Source organism: Mandrillus leucophaeus, unplaced genomic scaffold, assembly GCF_000951045.1.
Source record: "Mandrillus leucophaeus isolate KB7577 unplaced genomic scaffold, Mleu.le_1.0 Scaffold173, whole genome shotgun sequence".
Lineage (NCBI taxonomy): Eukaryota > Metazoa > Chordata > Mammalia > Primates > Cercopithecidae > Mandrillus > Mandrillus leucophaeus.
The window spans coordinates 5,670,782-5,688,149 of record NW_012101732.1 but is presented as its reverse complement, the minus strand read 5'-3'; positions in this window follow the sequence as shown (position 1 = coordinate 5,688,149).

Here is a 17,368-nt window from a genome sequence, read left to right as displayed (position 1 = left end):
AGATGTAAGAAGTGGGCCTCCTTTACTTCCACTCTCCTGGGGTAAACTGATCTGCTCAAGTCTTCCTTTGGATGGACAGTGAAGGCCTGAAATTTCTTATACTGCTGAGTTTATAAAGTAGGTCAGCATTACTGCATATAGCAGGTTGGGTGTTGCCTGAAATAGAAGACCCACCTCTCCCCACAGGCAGGCTGTAAGGTATGGATGTGGAGAAAAAGTAGATACCCTGCTTTGGCCTCAAGACCACATTCTCCAACACAGTTTACTATGGAGCTAGTAGTATGAGATTTAATAACATTTTCTTATCTTCTTATTAATGTTTTCCTTTGATCCTGATTCAGCTACCATGGATTTCTACTTGATTAGGTTAAAATAGTGGTTCTCAAACTTGAGCATGCATCAAGATCATCATCTGGAGGGCTTGTCAAAACACTGATTGCTTGGCCCCACTCTGAGAGTTTCTGAATTAGGATGTTGCAGGTGAGGGTCTGAGAATGTGTATTTCTAACAAGTCCCTAGGTGAGGCTGATGCTGCTGGTCCAGAGAACATACTTTGAGAACCATTGGATTAAACACAGAAAAGGGAAAAAGGAATGGCAATAATTTTCATTAAGAGTCACCATACTTATAATTTCTTATTGAATGGTATCTTTCCCCCACATTCCAGGAGGGCAATGATCTTGTCTATATTACTCACAACTTTTTCCCCAGTGCCAACAGCAAACTAGGAGCTCAATGATTATGTATTAATGAGCTAGAACACCTGTCCTTACTAATAAGACATCCCTATTGCAGAGCATACCGACTCTGCCACATGGCAATGAGGTGTTATTACATGGTATTTTACTGTGAGGTGCAGAGGCTACAGGTTGTGAAACTTAGAGTGCCCTCTCCTCAGAGTCACAACCTGTTCTCATGGGCACTATTGCCCCAGTGTGTTTATTTTCATTAAGATCTGCCCTGGGTGAAAACTGGGAGGGGGCAGAGGGACAGAAAATGTTTACTTGCTTAACCAGTCAGGGAGGAGGATCTGAGCAGTCCTTTCAGCTTCCAGCCCTAGGTGGGAAAACAGTGCTCTGTAGTAATTGTTATTAAAGCCCGAGGCAATGATGTGCCTTGTAAATTATCTGCAGGGTTGCTAACAACTAGGAATGCCCTGATTGCTCATTGGCTTGTTCAGAATATATTGGAATGCAGCTCAAGCTCTGATGAAGGAGTGATCTCAGAAATAAATCAAATTTGGTGCAGGAAGCCACATCTATATTTTATATGCCTGCCTCTGCAGGGATGCCTCAGTAATTGGTTTAAAAATATCTGTGACATCTGTTGATTCTTCTGCTTTTAAAGTTGAATCTTTGTCTTTTTTGCAAAGGACTATGCTGCAAAGCAAGAAGAGAAAGAAGATGTTGCTGCAGCTACGTGACAAAGGCCTTCGTCCCTACCAGCACTCATAGCTCAAACAGATTTGCTGGTCAGTCTAGCCTCATACAATCATCTCTCCCTCAGACCCTTGTGAAAAGGAAAAAGTCTGTGAAAAGGTACTTGCCATGCCTACACATGCACATTTGCTGGGTACACATGTCAATCACTTCACAGCATTGAAATGTGAGTGTTCGGTAATTCCAAATTTTGACGTAAGTATCCCAGAAGTGATGGCTCCCATAAAACACACAAACAAAGCCACATCTGTATTTAGCATTTTCAGCTGGCAAAGTCTTCCCAGAACGCATGCTGTTGCACTCTTAGCTCAGTAAAGTTGGTTGTAAAAAGAAGATTGTAACAGAATCTACCCCACAAATATTGTTATGAGAATTAAGGGAGAAACATGCAAAATACATAGACATTTAAATAGACTCTATAAATATGACCTGTTATTGTTGTTTTTCATGTCATGGTCCATGTGATAAAAGGACTTATAAGGCCCACAGCATCAATGAGATACATCAGGGAAGTAAATTTGGGTGCCTAAGGCACAGCTCTTACCTGACACACACCTCACGCTGCAACTTCTATTTGTATTTTACCACTTCTGCCTGGAATGCCTTCTTCCCTTTCCAGGATTCTCTTGTGTTCTCTTTGTCCAGGATAAAATGCAGGGGTCACCATCTCATTGACCTCCCATCACCCCATCCCTATCCAGAGCATTTGCTCTGCTTTGAGCTCCATCAAAGTCCTGTAACACCATCAGAGCATTTCCACACTGGATGATCTTTGTCTGTTTGTTGGTTTTTCTCTTGCTCTAGACTATGAGCATCCTCAAGTATAAATCCAATATTATTGCATATCTAATTTGGAACAAAGTAGACATTCAAGCAATATGTGACTAGTGAGTAAACAAGAATTAGCAGGATCAGCCACTTGTCTCTTTTGCTAATTTCTCAAAAAAGGATTTAAAGGAAAATTAAATGCCAAACAGGTAGAATTCACATTGACAAAGAGGGATTGCATTTTGGTGTAAATATAGGTGAGAATTGTGGAGAAGTAGTTGATAAGTATATAGGGCTTTGAAGTCAGCTCTGGATTCTATATCTGGCTGTGTCACCTGGGCTGCATGACTTTGGTCATGTTATTTAACTTCTGTAGGCCTGTTTTCTCATCAAAATAAGTACATAACTCACAGGGTGAGTAAAAATAAATAAAATTGGTGCTATGGGTTCAATTATTCTCCTCCAAATTTCATATATTGAAGTTCTAACCCTTGATGTAACTATATTTGAAGATAGAGCTTTTGGGGGTAAAATGAGGTTATAGGATGGAATTCTGTATTAGCTGGTTTTCATGCTGCTGAAAAAGACATATCCAAGACTGAGCAATTTACAAGAGAAAGAGGTTTAATTGGACTTACAGTTCCACATGGCTAGGGAAGCCTCACAATCGTGGTGGAAGGCAAGGAGGAGCAAGTCACATTTTACATGGATGGCAGCAGGCAAATAGACAGAGCTTGTGCAGAAAAACTCCTGCTTTTAAAACTATCAGATCTCATGAGAACCATTCACTATCACAAGAACACCACGGGAAAGTCCTGCCCCAGTGATTCAATCATCTCCCACCGGCTCCCTCCCACAACACGTGGGAATTATGAGAGCTACAAGATGAGAATTGGATGGGGACACAGAGTCCTAATCCAATATGACTGGTGGCCTTACAAGAAGAGGGAAGAAGAGTAGAGCTCTCTGTCCAGCCATATTTACCTGTGAAAGGCCACAGCAAGAAGATTGCCATGTACAAGCCAGGAAGAAAGGCCTCACCAGTAGCCAAACTAGTCTGAACTTTGGACTTCTAGCCTCCAGAACTGTAAGAAAATTAATTTCTGTTGTTTAAACCACCCAGCCTGTAGTATTTTCTTATGGCAGCCAAAGCTGACTAATATAATTGGCATATGTAAAAGGATTCACAGATAATCAATACCATATTGAACAAAGTAACCTCCAACAAATGCTGGTCTTTCATATCATTTTAAATTGTGTCTGACTTGTTGATGAGACTATATAACTCCAATGTTTATAATAGAGTGTAGTTGGAAACTAGTGTAAAATATAAAATATTACTTACTTTGCCCAGTATAAAAATTGATCTACTTTTTTGAGCAAGGTCAACATGTATAGCCAATGCATGATGTTCACATCAGTGCATAAAACTACATAAAAAGAAACTGATCAATCACTTAAGATATAACTTCTCCCACTGATAACAAATGCTTCTTTCACTAACATTTGTAATCATGGCAGTTGAGCAATGGAACTGACCAAGAGTTTGCTTTCCTTTTTCTTTCCCTACCATTGGCCACCATCTAACAGACTGACCTGGGCAGCCAGATTGCAAGTTCTCAAACTTGTCTTCATAGTGAATTTTCTGGAGGAACTTTAAAATACCACAGCTTTGGGAGGCTGAGGCAGGTGGATCACTTGAGGTCAGGAGTTTGAGACCAGCCTGGCCAAATTGGTGGTCTCTGTCTCTACTAAAATTAGCCAGGCATGGTGGCAAGTGCCTGTGGTCCTAGCTACTCTGGAGGCTGAGATTTCACTGGCGGTGAAACCCTCTCTCTACTAAAAATTAAAAAAATTACCCAGGTATGATGGCACATGCCTGTAGCCCCAGCTACTTAGGAGGTGAGGCAGGAGAATTGCTTGAACCCGGGAGGGGGAGGTTGCAGTAAGCAGAGATCATGCCACTGCACTCTGGCCTGGCCAACAGAGTGAGACTCCATCTCAAAAACAAACAAACAAGCAAACAAAATACCATAGCCTGGGTGTCACCCCCTAGAAATGCTGACTTAATTGGTTAGTGGTAGATCTGAACATTGGGAGTTTCTAAGACCCTCCCCAGGTGATACAAATATTCAGCCACATTTGGGAACCACTGAGCAGGGAGTTGGCAAAGTCAATAGTCTATATTCTCTGTTAATGACCAGTCTGTCGCCTGGTCAATTTCAACCATTGGAAAACCGGGCTTTTTTCTTGGTCTAAAAAAAGATCTGAATGTTCTCAGTGAGAAGCACTCAATGTGCCATCTTTGTAAACTTAAGTTACTTAAGTTCTCTGAGTTGCATCTTCTTCATCTGTAAATTGAGGTTAGCAGTACTCATGTCCTCAAGTTGTTGTCACTAACAGCAATAGAGTAACTAATAAGTCAGGCTCAATATTTGTTTCAGCCACAAGTCTGAGTGCTCTACACATTATATCTCATTTGATCTTCATTACAACCCTAAGGAGTAGGCATCATTTTTATCCACATTTTTCAGGTAAGCAAACTAAGTTGCAGCTAGAGCAGAAATCACAGTCTAAACATTTCACAGCAGGTACATGATAGAGATGGCACTGGGACACAAGATGGCCTGGCACCCAAATCTCCATTCTTAACCCTTCTACTCCACTGCCCTGGGTCGTTAGGAAAGCCTCAGGAGACAACATCCCTTAAGTTCTGAGCACAGGGCCAGGAACATAGGAGAATGTGAATACTTAGGGTTCCCTTTCCACTCCTTAGAGCTCATTAAGGCAAGGCAACACCAAGCCATACCCTTGGTCCGTGCTCAATGTCCAAGCCATACTCCAGAAAGCATTAGACCCTGACAAAAACAGGTACAGGACCATCAGCAAGACAACAACACAGAAGAGGTGACTAACCCAGTCTGGGATTAGTACTACCTTAACCAAGAGCTCTCTTGACTAGGCATCAACACCAGGCTCCGATCCTTGGCAGCTGTGGCCAGGAACAACCTGGTACATCCACACCTGCCAGTACCTCAGTGCTTGCAAGGAAGAGCACAAGGGACCCAGACACAACTACGTGTTTTCAAGCCACTTTCCTTTCTCATGCAGAGACAGAGGATGCACTGTGAAGCAACAAGGAAAAAGCTTTGACTATACGGGTGGCTAAAAGAAAAACAGAAAATTGTGTTCATGTTATAAGAACATTGCTAAGAACATTGTTATAGGAACAAATACTGCATGCATATGGATTAGAACAGGCAGGGAACAGAGATAAAAGGAAGCTGACTTATTAGGGTGGCAGATTGTCAGAAAAGGTTTTCATTTTTGTTAATGTGCCCCTAGTGTTGTTTGTATAATAAATAATAAAATAATCATGATTTCTAGTTATAAAAGAGTCATCAAGAGAACACTGAGATAGCAAAATCTCTTGTCACAGACTGTAATTGTATCAGAAACCTGAAAGAGAATGGAAAGTGAGAGAAAGAGGCAGCTGCCCAAAAACACAGATTAGTTTTATTCTCCCATCCCTTTTGCTCCAGCCCTCCTCTTGTTACAGAACCTTAGAAAGCACATATGTCATAACTGCATTTTTCATAAATATACATCTATGTGTGCACATATATGCATATATAAACACATATGTAACCACAGATATATATGTGTATAGATGCACACATATGTATAAATATGTATATATAGATATAGATGCACACATATGTTCTTATAAAACTAAGATAATGCTATATACACTGTTTTATAATCTTTTTCACTTAAAACTATGCCATGATTATTTCAAGATGAAATCAAATATTCATATATTAAGGCATTTTTTAATGGAAACATAAAATTCTGTATACTGCAACTGTTTTATTAATATTCTGTTTTGGAACCTGGAGGAAGTCATAACTTCTCACTATAATAAGTAATACTGAAATGGATAACTGATTTGTCCCCTTGAAAGAAGTGCTTAGGCATAAGATTTCTGGGTTAAACCATATGGCTTTGATATATATCACAAAATTTTTCTCCTCGAAATGCAAATCAAAACCACAATGAGATACCATCTCACACCAGTTAGAATGGCAATCATTAAAAAAATCAGGAAACAACAGGTGCTGGAGAGGATGTGGAGAAATACGAACACTTTTACACTGTTGGTGGGACTGTAAACTAGTTCAACCGTTGTGGAAAATAGTGTGGCGATTCCTCAAGGATCTAGAACTAGAAATACCGTTTGACCCAGCCATCCCATTACTGGGGATATACCCAAAGGATTATAAGGCATGCTGCTATAAAGACACATGCACACGTATGTTTATTGCGGCACTATTCACAACAGCAAAGACTTGGAATCAAACCAAATGTCCCATCAGTGACAGACTGGATTAAGAAAATGTGGCACATATACACCATGGAATACTATGCAGCCATAAAAAAGGATGAGTTCGTGTCCTTTGTAGGGACATGGATGCAGCTGGAAACCATCATTCTCAGCAAACTATCACAAGAACAGAAAACCAAATACTGCATGTTCTCACTCAGAGGTGGGAATTGAACAATGAGATCACTTGGACACAGGAAGGGGAATATCACACACTGGGTCCTATTGTGGGGAGGGGACAGGGGGGAGGGATAGCATTAGGAGATATACCTAATGTAAATGACGAGTTAATGGGTGCAGCACACCAACATGGCACATGTATACATATGTAACAAACCTGCACGTTGTGCACATGTACCCTAGAACTTAAAGTATAATAATAAAAAAAAATTTCTCCTCAAATATATGAATTTGTATATCCACCAGCAGTATATGGCAGTATTTTTAACTCATCACACACACTGAGTATTCACTTTTTTTCTTTTTTTCTTTTTTTTTTTTTTTAACTTCTTAGGTTAAAATTTTCTTTGAATTTTTTTTTTTTTTTTTAGACGGAGTCTCACTCTGTCACCCAGGCTGGAGTGTGGTGGTGCGATCTCAGCTCACTGCAACCTCTGTCTCCCAGGTTCAAACAATTCTCCTGTTTCAGCCTCCCAAGTAGCTGGGACTATAGGCACCTGCTACCATGCCTGGTTAATTTTCATATTTTTAGTACAGACAGGGTTTTCACCTTGTTGGTGAGGTTGGTCTCAAAGTCCTGATCTCAGATGATTCACCTGCCTCAGTCTCCCAAAGTGCTGGGATTACAGGCGTGAGCCACCGCTCCCGGCGTCTTTGAATTTTTTAAACTGAAGTTTAATTGCCTTTGAGTTTGATCATTCTGTACTTGTCATTTGTATTTCTTTTGTTAATTATCTGCTCACGCTCTAATTTCATAATGGAAATTTCATGGATTAACATACAACACCCACTATCACCTGCCTGAGTTTGGAATCAATTGCATTGAACAAGAATCAAGTATTCTGGGGTCAAAATATGAGCTTCATTAGGGACAAAGCTGTTTAGAGCATGTGGCTTAGCTGTGTAGGCAGGTGGGCTTGCTAAAACTTTGCCCATACAGGAGACAGATATTTATTCATTAAGTTCCCTCATAGCTGGGCCATTGCTGGCCACCCTGGACAGGGGCAGGGCCTTTGGACTAAGATGCCTGCCTGGCCCCGGAGAAGAGGAGAATGCATCCTCGCTGGTGTTGAGCATAACTCAAGGAAGAAACCCTAAGGAGCTGAGCCAAGCTCATTATTAAATATCCCACACATTTTCTCATGGACAACCATAAGTAAAGAATGGAAACAGTGGCCAGGAGTGTTTCCCTGGGGAAGTAGCTCCCCGTGAAATCATGAGTGTTGAGAAAAACATGGTTTCCCAGTGATTAAAATAGTGGATTGGCACTCCACTGCCTTTGGATTGTCTTCCTGGGGTGCAGGGTGTATATATCTAAATACTACATGGTACAAACAATCGTACAGCTGGGGCCCTGGATATGATTTGGGTTAGATGCACTTGTCTGAAATGTGGAAGGTGGCAACGGAGTGCAGCCCATTGCTGCTGCTGCTTCTCTTTCTGTGGGCACCATTCTGGGCAGGTCTGATTTTTTTTTTTTTCCAGTGGCTTCTTGACCATATGTGGGTGGCATAGGCCTCAAGCCAGTATCTGTACAGGCACTTCCCTGATTTAGTACATGCCTTCCTGGTCTTTCTGACTTCCTATTTATGGCAGAGCAAGTGGCAGAGCCTGCAGGTGGAGCACCAGCTTCTGAATTCATCAGGAGGCTTTCAGGTCAAAAATGAGGCAGTGGCTCCTGGGTGACCAAGTTCTCTGAGGTGGTCCTGAGAGCTCAACCAAGAGGCAGCTTCCTCAGCCTCTCTATTGATCCCAAAAGCCATTTAGTAAATAGCATTTGATTCATATCTGCTTAAAGAACCTAGACTGAATTCTGATCTCTGCAAAACTGAGTCCTAATTTTTGAACTCTCAACATCAGTTATTATCAATAATGATTTAAAATAAGCATAATAATATCAGGACCACTACAAAATTTTCACTATGTGCTAAATATAATGCAACATATATTATTTCATGCAATCCTCACGAGACTCCTATAAGATTTATAACTTGTGTTATTCCTATTACTAAGTCATAGATTACATCAGATGCTCAGGGTCTTCTAGGTAGAGAAGAGCAAAGACAGACCTAGATTTCAGATCTGTCCACACCTATAGTCTGGGTCTCGATCCACTACTATTTTTGCCCATTTTTCTATCATGGTGTTTGGATTTTTCTAGTGACAAATAAACATGACCAGACTTCTTTTAAAACAGATTTGGCTTGTTTGCAAATGTCTGGAAAGGCCTTTCCTCCCAACAAATGCATGCTATTGTTCAAGGCAAATCTCTGTCATTCTACACCAGCCAGGCCTCAGCCCAAACAGACAACAGTTCCCTGAGTCCCTCACCAAATATTCTGGAAAGGAAGAAAAGAGGAAAAGAAATACAGAGTGATGGAAGAAAGGGTAGAAAGAATTTAGTAGAACTGTTGTGTTAGAAATTCTGTTACCAGTTTAGCACCATTTCTACTCCTTTTTAGTCTCTATTTCACAAGGGGCTGGAAGCCTGGGAGCTACATTTCCCAGAATTCTTTGTCACCAGAGCTACGCTTTCGATTTTGCCAGTAAAGGCTGGAAAGGATGAGAGACAGAAGCCATATTATTGTTTCTCTTTGTCAACCAAATATATGCACAGATGTTAGCATATGAGAGATTTTACAGAAATCTCCTTTCTCCTACAGATCACCTGCTTTATTGCTGCAAGCAAATATAATCATTCGTGACACTTTCCTACAATTCCAAATTATTTGATAGCTGTGATTAAAACTGAGTGTCAGCAGCTTTTCCTAACCTTTGCTCCTCCAGTACTTTCAATCATTTCATATGTCACTAATTCTCTGTATTAACCTACTTTACATGTGAAATACCTAGAGACATCTCCATTTTCATGAAGGACAGATCAGTGTTATCTTCCCAGATTTGTCACCAGACTTACCACTGCACTGGGGATCAGGGCTTCAAGATACGAATTTGAGAGATGACACAAACATTCACTCCATGACACTTGTTTTCTGTGTTCCTAGCTCCGCCCTGGAGCTGGGCATTTCCTTTCTCTGGGCCTCAGTTTCCTCACATATTAGATGAGGGGGTTGGACTTAGCTGAATCTGAAGTCCCTTCCAGCTCTCACATGCTTTGAGCCTATAAAACACCACTCACACTAGAAAAGTATCTTCATGCCTCTCTCTCTCTGTCTCTCTCTCTCTCCTAACATCCCAAGGCCAAAGGGGTTTCATTTATCTGGCAATAGCAGGTTCCACACTGAGGAACAATTTTTACTGGTGAAATTGTATCGAGAAGCGTGAAAAAGAAGTGAACATCAGATACACTCAAAGGTGGCAGTCCATCCCGATTCCATTTCCCCCAGAAATTGACTTAATGTCCAAAACCATTTCAGTTAATGGCTACATGTCTATTGCTTGCTCTCCAGCGAAAGCAAATAACTATCCCTGGATTTGTTCTTAACTGAGTCCTGAAAGGTCTGCAAAGGCTCAGGCAAAACATCAGAGTAACTGTGGAAAACTGCATTGCTAATAACTTACTTTCATTGCAGGAAGAATGCAGTATGAGAGAGGAAACAGAGCCCTGTGGCTCTCCTGGACTAGATTCAAGTCCTGCTATCTTAGTCACCTCAGGCTGCCATAACAAAATATCATAGACTGGTTGCTTCAAACAACAGATACTTATTTCTCACAGTGTTGGAGTCTTCAAAGTTCAAGATCAGGGTATAGGCAGCTTTGGTTCCTGGTGAGTGTCCACTTCCTAGCTTATAGGTGGTTGCCTTCTTGCTGTGTCCTCGACATGGTGGAAGGAGAGGGAGCCCAGGTCTCCCTCTTCCTGTAAGAATACCAATCCCATCGTGAGGCCCCCACAATCACGACCTCATCTAAATCTGTTACCTCCCAAAGGCCTCACCTCTAAATACCACTGTTTTGGGGATTAGGGCTTCATATGAATTTGGGAGGTGATGCAAACACTGGGTCCATGGCACTTGCTTTCTCTCCTCCTAAGTGTGCCTCAGTTTACATGTCACTTTTTCAAGGAGTCTTTCTTTTTTTTTTTTGAGACGGAGTCTCGCTCTGTTGCCCAGGCTGGAGTGCAGAGGCCGGATCTCAGCTCACTGCAAGCTCCGCCTCCCGGGTTTACGCCATTCTCCTGCCTCAGCCTCCCGAGTAGCTGGGACTGCAGGCGCCCACCACCTCGCCCGGCTAGATTTTTGTATTTTTTTTTGTAGAGACAGGGTTTTACCGTGTCAGCCAGGATGGTCTCGATCTCCTGACCTTGTGGTCCGCCCGTCTCGGCCTCCCAAAGTGCTGGGATTACAGGCTTGAGCCACCGCGCCCGGCCCAAGGAGTCTTTCTTGAACATCTCCTTCATTCTAATCTCAAAACCCTTGTGCTTTTCCTTATGTTACTTCCTACAATGTAACTGTTTCCTGGGTGATAGCATTTATGTAGCTCCCTCAATAGGACGTAAGCTCCATGAAGGCAAGAGCATGTACATCTCATGAAGATTGTCACCCAGAACCCGACACAAAGCAGCACAATGGTGTTTATTAAATCTAAGATAAAGTGATAAAGAGTTAATAAACCTGGGGCTTCGAGTAATGTGGTTAACCTCTATGAGCCTCATTTTCCTTGATAACAGCTACCTCACACTGCTGTGATGAAGGTTACATGCAGAAATGTATATGGAAAGGATTCATTAGCAATTCGAAGGGCAGCCTGCGGTAGGGGAAGAGCTAGTTCTTTGAAGACAAGAAGACTTGGTTTTAATTCCTGCTACTCACTGACAGCAGTGTGACCTCAGTAAGTGCATTTAATGTCTCTGAGGCACTGCTTATTTTTTCCATAAAATGGGAACATTCGTGCATAATTCACAGCACCATTTTCAGGATGCAATGCAATACCTAGGCCGGCCGCTGGTTCATAGAGGTGCTCTGTGAACATTTGCTCTTGCCGGTGGAGGCAAGCCACACAGGTGTGCAAGCATTAATCTCATCTCAGAAGGGAGCACCTGGCTTGCTATCAGCCTCAGAAGGTGCAGGCCGCTCCTCAGTTTCCCACATAAATGGAAACACCCGCCAGCATCCCAGCTGTCCCTATTTGCTGGCAACGTTGTGGCTTCCTTAGGAAAACAAAACCAAGGCAGGATTGTCGCGTTGCCGCCATTAATCTGCTTTGTCAGTCGGAGTAGCGTGGTTCTCCCAGGACCAGCACAGCGACTCATGTGTCAGCACTAGCAACGGGGCTAAACCTGGCAGTAATAAAAATGTAACAAGCTCTCACCCCTGCAGCGAGGGGTGTTTAAAAACAAAACTCCTACATATCTTCTTGAGGTGCAGGCGCTGCTGTCTCATCATTTATGTGACAAAAAGAAAAGCTCTCTTGCAGAGGATGAAAGGAATGTGCCAAGACTTCAAGATTCCCTCATCTGACTGCTAAGATCCCCTCAGTCTTGAAATTGCCTGAGTCCAAGAGCTCCGTGCCAGGTCCTTTTAGGGACCCATTGCTTGCCCTTTCTCACTCCTGCTCTCTTTGTTTCCTCTCCCACAATAGAAACCCACCTGCTCCAGAAACCGTGGTCCTGCTACTGACCAAATGCTGAACTCACAGTCGTGCTTTTCTTTGCAACACTCTATCACTGGTATTACCTTCAATTTGCAAGTCAAGATACAGAAGCCTAGAGATGTGAAGCAACATGCCAGGGTTCAGAGCCACTAGGTAGTGCAGCCAGGCTAGAACCAAGGACTGTCAGTTCTGTGCTCTAGTAACCATTATGCTAAATTCCTGCCTATAGCAGTTGACCCAGTCATGTGCCCCATGCCTTAGGATCGTTCACTGGATTTTCTGGCATTGTTCAAAGAGTGGAACTGGAGTCATACTGCCTGGATTCACTTCCTGATTGTGCTACTTACAAGCTGAGCAAACTTAGTGAGCATCTTAAACTCTCTAAGTTTCATTTTCCTCCACCTCAAAAACCCAACTTCACCAAGATAAAATGCAGATTAAACAAGAGAGTGCATATGAATGGCTCAACACGGTGCCTGCCATATAGTACTTATAGTACTATAGTAAGTGCCAGCTATTTTACTCAGCTTTATTTTACTTAAGTACTTAGTAAGTGCCAGCTATTTTATTATGTCATCGTATTATTGTGTCATCATTATTTAATCTTCTCCCTTTTCCAAATTCCAATGAATTAACCCATCCAAGCTCGCTTCTGCTCTCAGCTATCATGATGCAGAGCTTAGTTTAGGAATGACCCCATTCAAATGCGGTTTCTTTCTGGAATGGAAGAATTGCCCACTCACCCAGTCGTTGTAGAGGTTTGTCAGGCTCCCCTGGAGGCCACACAGTGGATTAGAACATTACGGAGTTTGCAGCTGGACAGAGCTGGTTTTGACTGTCACTCTGCATTTAGCAGGGAGGGCCTTTAGCCTTTCTGAACCACAGTTACTCCACTGATAAAATTTACTCATTTAACAGATATTATTCTTATTGGGAACAACATTAAATGCAAAATGCCGAACAAGATAGAGATCCTTTCCTCAAGAAATTCATGGTCTGACAGGAAATAATGCCTCCTTTGAATGCTGGCTGAGAGGATCAGAGAACACATCCACCTCACCCATAGCAGGTTCTCAAAGCAGAGTAGTTGCACTCTTCATTGTTTAAATCACTTACACCCACAGAGCCAGGTGACCCTGGAATTAGCTCACTGTGCCACTGTGATTTTCCACCATGCCGTCTCTGAACTCACCTCCATAATATCATGCATCACATTATATATTTAATTGTATGTATAGCAGTAACTAGTTTTTCAATGTTTGCCATATGTCAGAGGTTGTTCTAAACAACACGGCATAAATTAATTCTCTCTTCCTCTTTTTTTTTTCTTTTTTTTTGTGGGGGAAATAAGCATTTGAAAGTTTATTGCCAAATAGCTTTGGTAGCTCAGGCTTTTTGAAGAAATTACCTTTTTTTTTCTTTAAACACTTTTTATTATGGTAAAAACACATAATATTACATTTATCATCTTAACAATGTTTAATGTACAGTTCAATAGTATTTAAGTATATTCTCATTGTTGTACAACAGATCTCTGGCACTTTTCATCTTGCAAAAATGAAACTCTATATTTATTAAACACTAATTTTTATTCCTCCCTCTCAGACCTAGACAATCACCTCTCTATTTCTGTTGCTATGATTTTGACTACTTTGGGTAATTAATATGAGTCGGATCCTATGATATCTGTCCTTTTGCGACTAGTTTATTTCACTTTGCATAATGTCCTTAAGGTTCATCTGTGTTGTGGCATGTGTCAGGATTGCCTTCTTTTCAAAGCCTGCATCATATTCCATTATAGGTACAAACCACATTTTCTTTTTTTAACCTTTTTATTTGTATAAATTTAGGGGATACAAGTGTAGTTTTGTTACCTGGATATAATCATGGTGGTAAAATGTAGACTTTTAGCGTAACCATCACCTGGATAGTGTACATTGTACCCATTAACTAATTGCTCATTCCTCACCCTCCTTCCACCGGCCTACCCTTTTGAGTCTTCAATATCTGTCAGTCCACACTCTATTTCTATGTGTGCACACTATTTAGCTGCCACTTATAAATGGGAATATGAGGTATTTGGCTTTCTGTTTCTGAGTTATTTCGCATAAGATAATGGCCTCAGTTCCATCCAAGTTGCTGCAAAAGACATAATTTCATTCTTTCCATGGCTGAGTAGTATTCCATTGTGTGTGTATCCTATTTTATTTATCTAATCATCTCTTGATGGACATAGATTGATTCCATATCTTTACTATTGTGAATAGTGTTGCTATAAATGTAGAAGTGCAGGTATCTTTTTGCTATAATGATTTCTTTCCCTTTGGAAAGATACCCAGTAGTGAGATTGCTGGATTGAATGGGAGTTCTGTTTTTGTTTTTTTGAGAAATCCCCATATTGTTTTCCATAGAGGTTGTGCCATAGAGGTAGACTAACTTACCTTCCCACCAACCATGTATCCTTGCCAATATCTGTTATTTTTTTGACTTTTTAATAACAGCCATCTTGACTGCTATAAGATGATATTTTCCCATTGTGATTTTAATTTGCATTTATCTGATGATTAGTGATGTCGACCATTTCTTTATATGCCTGTTCACCATTTGTATGTCTTCTTTTGAAAAAATTCTGTTCATGTTCTTTGCCCACTTTTGATGGGGTTATTTGTACTGTTGTTGAGCTCTCTGAATTTCTTGTAGATGCTAGATGTAAGTTCCTTGTCAGATGCATAGTTTCAAGTCTTTTCACCTATCCTGCAGGTTGTCCATTTGCTATGCAGAAGTTTTTTAGTTTAGTTGAGTCCCATTTGTCTATTTTTGTTTTGTTGCATTTGCCTTGGAGGTCTTAGTCATGAATTCTTTGCCTAGGCCAATGTATCCAGAAGAATTTTCCCTAGGGTTCCTTCCACTATTTTTTTAGTTTCAGGTCATACAAATGTATGGATTAAGTCTTTAATCCAACTTGAGTTAATTTTTGTATATGGCGAGAGTTGGGATCCAGTTTTATTCTCCTGCATATGGCAATCCAATTTTCTCAGCACCATTTATTGAATGGGGTATCCTTTTGCCAGTATATGTTTTTGTCAAATTTGTCAAAGATCAGTTGGCTTCAGGTATGTAGCTGTATTTCTGGTTTCTCTATTCTGTTCCATTGATCTATCTATCTATCTATTTTTATACAAGTACCCTGCTATTTTGATTACTATAGCCTTGTGATATAATTTGAAGTCAGGTGATGGGATGCTTAGAGCTTTGGTCTCTTTGCTTAGGGTTGCTTTGGATATTCAGGCTCTTTTTTTGTTCCATCCAAGGTTTTGGATTCTATTTTCTAATTCTGTGATAAATGATATTAGAATTTTGATAGAAATTGTATTGAATGTGTAGATTCCTTTAGGCAGTATGGTCATTTTAATGATATTGATTCTTCCAATGTATTAATATGGGATGCTTTTCCATTTGTTTATGTTATCTATTATTTCTTTCAACATATATCACATTTTCTTTATCCATTCATCCATCAGTGAACATTTGGATTGTTTTCATATCTTGGCTATTAAACTCACTTATTCTTTTTGATCATTTTACAAATGAGTAAATTGAGGTATTAAGGGAGAATTCACTTGTCCAAAGTTACACACAAGTAGCAGAAACAGGCATTCTTGCCTCAGAGCCTATGATTTTTAACTGCTATGCTATAACGTACCAAAAATACAAAAAAAAAAAAGCTATCGAGGGTGTTCTATTCAGAAGAGGCACTGCTTTAAGTGCTTTACTTCTATTGATTCACTCATTTTCCATCACTAAGACTGAGGCCAACATATACCCTCCTTATCTAGCACAGTGCTCTGTGTATAGTGTTCAATACACATGTATGGGATGCATGAATGAATAAATCGATAAATATTTCACTAGAGCATGACCCAAGTATGAGAGTAGCCAGGAAAGAAGGAATAATTTTGCCTACAGAGATCAGGTAAAACTTTAGAGGGGCATATTATATGCAACAGACTTTGAAGGGTGAATAAGAGCTCACTGACCACAGATGAGAGGATGGAACTTCCAGAGAGAAGGAATAAAATGAGCAAAGTTATCTGCCAAGAACATTATGAGTCAATCTGCCTGCTGCACTCAATTTTTCCTTCTAGCTTGTGGTCTCATCTTCATAGCCCCTAGAAGGGGAAACTGTATGACTGCTTAAATCTGGCCATATGAGCAAAAGTGCCTGAAATCCATAGACCCATGCCTAACCCAATGGGCCGAGTGCAATCAATTGATATCCTCTTGAAAATTTTGACTAAAAGACTCTGAAATTGAATCAGAAGGTGGTAAATGCAAAAACTAACAGGTAACATACACTTGGCACTGGGCAGTTAGCCAATGGCATACTAATGAGTTAGTAGAGAAAGATGCACAAAAAGAGAAGAGGGAGAAAGTCAGGGTTGGCGGAATGCAGAGATACAAAAATGTGGAAACCTGTGATCCTGGAGAGATGCAGAAATATCTGTGTCTACCTTTCCAGTTCCCAAGACCATGTGGCCAAATGTATGTTGCTTTCTGCCTTTGATGTTCATGAGCTTGCTATCCTCCTAATATCTCCCCACCCTTGACTTAGGATAGCTTTAAAGATTTTTGGTTGCCAAGAACATGCCAAGAACACCAACCAGAATCACAGGGAATGGAGCACAAAAATCACATAAATACTGTGGTCTGGGAATCACAAGTCATTTGGTTTGGCTAAAGTGATGGATAGGTTTAGTAGTACTCAGTTTAACAAACATTCATTGCATGGCCACTATGTATCAGATACTTAATTAGTTACTATGCCAGCAATAAGTCAGTCAGAGAATCTGGATGTTCTGTTGTGAAGAAGCATAAATTTATTGCATTCTCCTATTTGTACTTCTTGCTCCAATAGCAACACCTTGGAACTCATTGCTTCAGCACTACCTGTCCCCATCTGTGCGGAATCCCTCAACCTCAGTTGTCCACCCAGACCTGCTGACTCAGCCAGTGTCCCAGGGAAATCCTATTTATCTACACAACTTCT